The following is a 6,524-nucleotide window of genomic DNA, read 5'->3' as shown; positions in this document are numbered from 1 at the left end:
ACACAAAAGAGTGAACACATCCACTTAGGCTGTGTGGTCTCCCCTATGACCACAGGCACATTCTATCACATTCTGTACCCGTATATACACACATCACACTTTCATACACAATACACATACCCACCAACAAATAAGTAGCATTTGGGATAACGTTATGGGCATAGTGTTCCCCCTCTTACTATCCCACGGTTCACATGTTGAAGCCCTAACCCCCCTTGTACCTCAGAATTCAATGGCATTTGGAGATGGATGGAGTCTTTAAAGAGGTAACCAAGGGGTGAGTCCTAATCCAATATGACTGGTGCCCTTCTTAGAAGAGGAAACTGACACACGTAACAAGAGATGATCATGTGATGACACAGAAAGACAGCCATCTAAAACCAAGAAAAGAGGCCTCAGCAGGAACCAAACCTGTCCAGATCTTGAACTTCAAATTCCAGCCTTAAACACTGTGAGAAAACAAATTCCCCTTGTGTGAGCCTATACCAACCCACGGTACTTTGTTATGGCTGCCCCGGCAAATTGATAAGAGATAATGAGGGTGCCTTCATGGCAGTGAACATCAATACACAGGATGCTGTCTTGTTTGAACACACAGACTGCTAGGAATTCCACAGATGGGATTTTGCAGCCACTGAAACAGGCCAGTCCTGTGGATGCTTCCCTCGGACGCCTCACTATGATCCATGCCACACTCATCTGACTCCAGCATCTTCAGGTGAGTTCCTCTGCTTGCCATCATCCCTGATAACCACCAGGGATTTTAAGCCTCTGGAGTCTTCTCTTCCCCCTTCTGTAAGATCCTCATCACGGAACAGGGAAGAAAGGAAAGGGAGACAGATGGCAGCTTTTCTTAAACACTGAATAGGGTCTAGATGTGGTGGGCTGGGAGCCTGGAGGAAGGGTGAAGACCTGTGTTGGGCTGGGAAGTTCCAGTTTGCTGGGGGAAGGAAAAGGGGCGACAAAGTCACTATAGCCCAAAGAGAGGATCTAGGTTAGGGGAAAGAACCTGGGAGAGGTGCCAGCAGACCCCAAGAGAAGGAACAGCCCAGGGAGGGGAGTGAATACACAACCTCCAGGGAAGCGCTGTCCAACGCAACTTCCAGGGACGATGAAATGTCCTCTATCTGCGCTGTCCAATATGGCAGCCACTAGTCATGCGGTCGCTGAGCTCCGGAAATGTGGCCAAATGTGACTGAGAAACTGAACTCCTAATGTCATTTTAGTCACGTGAAGTATAAATGTCCCCAGAGGCTGAAGTGTTAGCACAGTTCGAGAGCTCATGGCCTTGCTGATAGCCTCCTCAATGGCTCCCTTCCTTCTCCTTTGCTCACCAAACCCCAGTGTTGTTCAGGCAGGCAGAAGCCATGTGCTTCGGGGAAGAGTGTGCTCCTTCCTCGCTCGCTCGCTGGGGGCAGGTACATCTTGGTTAGTCTAAGCGAGTTATGTTATAGTAACTGTATGCCCCTTGCTAATGATTCGTTCAGCAGTAGGCAAATGATTCCAACCCAGCCAATGAGGCAGAGGCGGAAGTCTGCTGGAACATTCTAAGACTGTTCTCTTTTCTCCTCAGCTTAGAAAGGATCATAAAAAGGGGATGGTCCCTCTTCCGGCCCTTGGATTTTCTTTCTTTTTTTTTTTTGGCTGCACTTGCAGCATTCAGTAATTCCCGGGCCAGGGATCGAACCCATGCCACAGCAGTGACGACGCCACGTTTTTAACCCGCTGAGCTACCTGAGAACTCCTGGTCTTTGGATTTTTGTGTGATGATCTGATGTTTAGAATGGTTGGAATCATCTCATGCCCACAAAGGGAACAAGAGACAGACAAGAGATGGAATGAACCTGGGTCTTCACTGCCGTCGCCTACCTTGAATCATAACCAACATCGGAATTGTCCTACTTTTTTGTTATGTGTAATAACAATTCTTTTGATTGGCAAAGCTATTTGTGGCTGGGTCTTCCATTCAATGCTGTCAAAACTATTCTTTGGGGATGAACAAATCCACAGCAGGCAGTTTATGTTTCTGCCTCCATTCCGATGCTATAAAATAGAGCGCGGCTCGACATGCTTCTCAAACAAATGTTCCGAGCACACACTACCCATCAGTTGGAGTTAATATACTAGATAAAAATCGGTTTGCCATTCCTGCTCTGGGGCGGAACACCACAGCATCTGCTCTGCAACAAACTCCCCCACAAATGTTTTCTTCCCATTGGTCCTGGCTAACAATTGAAAGTATTCCTGCAAAATCAAACAACGCGCTAATACCCATGACACCAGCCCACAGAAACAATTCAAATAAGCCTGAAGCAAGGGAAACAGATTTTCTTCATGTCCAAGACATTTTCTAAAAAAAAGTATGTACTTTTTAAAGGGTCCGTTCATGCTTGGAAGGGAAGTCAGAAACATGGCAAACTTTATTTGAATATAATGGAGCAAAAAATGCTCTTTTATTAATCTGATGTCCATTAAATATCTTTGCAGCTGTTACATGAATGTTGGGTGTCTGGCATATCACTGTACACACACTTCCACAGTTGAGAGATTTACACAAGTCATCCCACATGACACACACCCTCAACACAAGGAAGGGGACGCGTGGCTGGCTCAGGCATTTGTTAAAACACACTTGGTCAAACATTTTGGCAAAATGGGAACTGGACATAGAGGAACAGATCTGAAAGATGCGTTCACCACAGGACCAGCTGTACTTAAGAAGAAAACTGCAGAAACCTGAAACGGAATTTATTGGGGTGCACACATGCAGCTCATAGATACAGTCCATTTGGGATAACTGGAACATTCACAGCAGGGGGGCTTACAGAGCAGTGAAAACAGGAAACAAGACACAACAAAACGCCCAAACACCGAAACCAAGGAGAGGGCCACTGTCAAGATCTCATTGCAAAGAGAGTGGCTGGTTGGTTTAGTGTGTGTGTCCAAAATGGACATTCACCTGAAAGCGAAAACTCTTCTAGGACCTTATTTACAGCATCGAGACATTAGCGAAGGACATATGGTCTGTTCGATGTGTTCGTGGAGCAGGAGAAGGAGACACAATGGCATTTTGGATGCTGTGAAAGCACGCATCGAGAAAGAACATTCTTGTTTGATTTAGGGCATAGATTCAGTGCAATAAATGTATAATCACAGCAGAGGAAATGAGATTAAGCCAATCTGTCCAGTTCTATCCAGGCAGGCCTGGTGACCATCAACGGCAAGGAAGGAGTCTTCTTTCTTTAATGCCTACTTGGGCATGAGAGGGGAGATACTGCGTAACACCGAACAAATTTATTTTTGTTTGCACAGTGTAAGAGAACCAATTTGCTGCCCATTCTCCCTGAAGGAACGAGAATCACAGAGGGTCGTGAATTCTCTGTACCATGGGTCTTATTCTGAATTAATACAACTGCAGAAAGAGTCCCCTAGTTGACAATATGAGGTTGAACTTGCTAAGTCTTTCTGTCCCTCGGGTGGGTGGATGGGCAATGCTGACCCACAAACCCACGGGATGCAATTTGGTTGGTCAGGGTCTATGGCGTGGGGGCCACATACAGGTCAGGGCCTTAGGCAGAGGTGTGCAGGCAAATGATTAACCGCTGTCTGGGGAGGAATGTGATTTGCAGGTTTGTTGCTGTCTGTGGTGTGAATGCTACTGCCATGGCCGATTTCAAGCTATAAAGTTGATGTCACTGAACCTGCAGATGGAGAATGTATTCAGAAGACCAGCATTTCGCAGTATTTCCACCACACAGACACAAAAGGTGTCAGTGACCTCAAGGGCACAGACGATACTAACGTGCAGTAAAATAATTAGAAAGGGATGAGTTTTGAATATCTATTACCTTTGTTTTTAAATATAATTTCATTGTAAGTTTACATGCTTGCCATTTTTTTTTTTTTTCCTTTTTAGGGCCTCACCTGCAGCAGGTGGAAGTTCCCAGGCTAGGGGTTGAACTGAAGCTGCAGCTGCTGGACTACACCACAGTCACAGCAACCCAGGATCTGAGCTGCATCTGTGACCTACACTGCAGCTTGGGGCAGTGCCAGATCCTTGACCCACCGAGCCAGGCCAGGGGTTGAACCCATATCCTCATGGAGACTGTTGGGGTCTTAACCCACTGAGCCACAGTGGGAACTCCTACATGCTTTAATTTTTAGCAATGACTGTTTCTCAATGGCTCGCAAAATTCCTGACATGATGGGCTCTGAGAAACAGTGTTGCACCTGCTCCCCTGAAAGTCTTGGCCTGAAAGCTGCCTAGGACCCTGCATCCCAGCTTCTAGGGCAGGCCACGAACTCAGTGTTAAACCCTGAGTCTGAACAGAAGGCTGAGGGCTACTTTCTCCTCCTCTAGTTCTGCGAATTTTTGGCTCGAAGGGAGCATGGAGGTGGGAGAGTACACAGAGGGGGGCAACCCCTGCAATTTCAGCATTTAAATCTGAGTAGAAGGCATGCAGCCTCCCGCACCAAGTGGGACCCTCTCCAGGCATGGAGAGATGTGTCTGTCTGCCCCAAGTCAGTGAATTCAGGAGACTTTGCTGTGGGCCTCCTTGCCATTCAGGAGACGGGAGTCGAGCTAAGAGATGGGCCTCTCTCAGGTGGCACGCCAGTGGTGACCATGCCATCTCAGGCAGAAGTTGGGAAGCAGCTGGAGATCTCGCCGAGCACAGGGAGCTGTGTCAAAGCCACTGATCTAGAGGTCACACCCCCTGCACCCACCCCTGTTCTCCATCCCCTGGGCCTCCCCAGCATGCATGGGATGGCACATCCCTTCGTCATTCCTAAGAGCCCCATAAAGCTTGGCCTCCCTTTTGCAATGGCTAGAGTCAAGAGGAGACAGGAGGAGGGTGGGAGGAGGAACAGAAGGGAAAGGGGTGTGTGTCCTGCCTGGAGGAGGGAAGGTGAAAGCCAGTGGGTAAAAAAGGAAGGGGAGGGCGGAGGGTCCCTGACAACCACCTGCTCTCTGCTCTGCCCCTCAGATCCCAGACCCCAAAGGTCCTTTGCAGCTTCCGGACAATTGCAACACCATATGCACTGGTTTTTAACTGAAATCTGAAAATCGCCTGCCATGGACTGTCAGAACCTGTTTTCTGGATGGCTTATCTGCTGAAAGTAGAGAGGGGCGAGGCTGCTCTAGGGGGTCTGCAGACAGCTGACTTCATCACACGTCTTCAAAATCAGAAAGGAAACACCCTGGGAAGCTGAGGCCGGGGCGGGGGACGTGGCAGCAGCTGGGCGATTTGCTGACTCTGCTTCAAGAGAAAATTCCAGTGCTGTTTGCTCTGGAACAGACTTCCCAGCCCCCACCTCCACTTTCAGGCCATGAAAAGAGAGCCTGCAAAGAAACTGGGACTTTAAAAATGAACACCACTATAAAGATGGGGCGATCTTTGCTGCCAAATATTTTCTTTGAATACGTTAGCACGCAGTTTCCTATCAGGGTATTTAAAGAAACAGCGCATGTATGGCTCCATTTTGCCTTTTCCCAGTATATTCTGGTTTGTATTCCCGCCATCAAAGGCCAAGCAATTGCGGGGCTTTCTCCTCCTGTCAAAGATATTCCCACTTTCGGAGGAGTTCCTGCATTGCCCATCAAAGACTATCACTTCTTTTAAATTTAGAAAAAGAACACTGTGTTTATGGGGGAGGGGGTCTCAAAAAGTAATGGGACCCCCATCACAAATGGCTTCTTTTTCATTCCCTGGTTCCCCACTGTATGTCCTACTAAGGCTTAACTGCCTGCACAGTACAATGCCTCAACCTAACACAAGAGCACTGGCCGATAAATATTTGTTGAATCATCATTGGAGATGACAAGAGATGAGTGAATATTCTGCCTGGCTCCGCCCCACCTCCCCGCCCCAGTGCTGTTGGCCGTAAACTAGGGACCAGGAATGGTATCCTCGACACTCAAAATTCCAGGTTCGCTAAACCGGATCAAGGTCTTGTTTGAGAAAGACACAAGTCAGCCCTGGCAATGGATGTGTCTGGTTGGCGCGATACCACTGATAGAAGGAACGGTCAATATTTCGAGCAAAAGACCATCACGTGGAGAACTGTCATTCCACACCCAAAACAACCAAGGGATGCACATCTAGAAGATACTGATGATTTTGTCTACATGGAAATTCCGAGAGAAGCTTTACTCAAAACACACTTTGTTTGCCAGAAACAAAAAATGTACCAAAACGTATAGTCCATTTCGGAGTGCCCTGCCATGGGGCTTCTTCTTGTTGGTGCAACATGACAACTGTTTCTGTAGGCTTGGTACCAGGACCAAGTTCAGCTTGATAGGAGGGTTACTGGACATCCAAATATACAGCCAATATGTACCTTAACAATCAACAAAGTGTCTTTCCACAATACCAGGTGAAGGCCAAATGCAAACACTTCTGGCTTGAGAGCATGAACGAGTGAGGTGTTTTACTGAAGAAACAGGTCAAGGCCCTTTTGAGCGTCAACAAAAAAAAACTGGAGACTATTATATCCTGTTTTGATTGGCATGAGGGAATCAGAAA

The sequence above is a fragment of the Phacochoerus africanus genome, chromosome 4, assembly GCF_016906955.1.
Source record: "Phacochoerus africanus isolate WHEZ1 chromosome 4, ROS_Pafr_v1, whole genome shotgun sequence".
NCBI classification, from domain to species: domain Eukaryota; kingdom Metazoa; phylum Chordata; class Mammalia; order Artiodactyla; family Suidae; genus Phacochoerus; species Phacochoerus africanus.
This window is presented reverse-complemented; position numbering follows the sequence as displayed.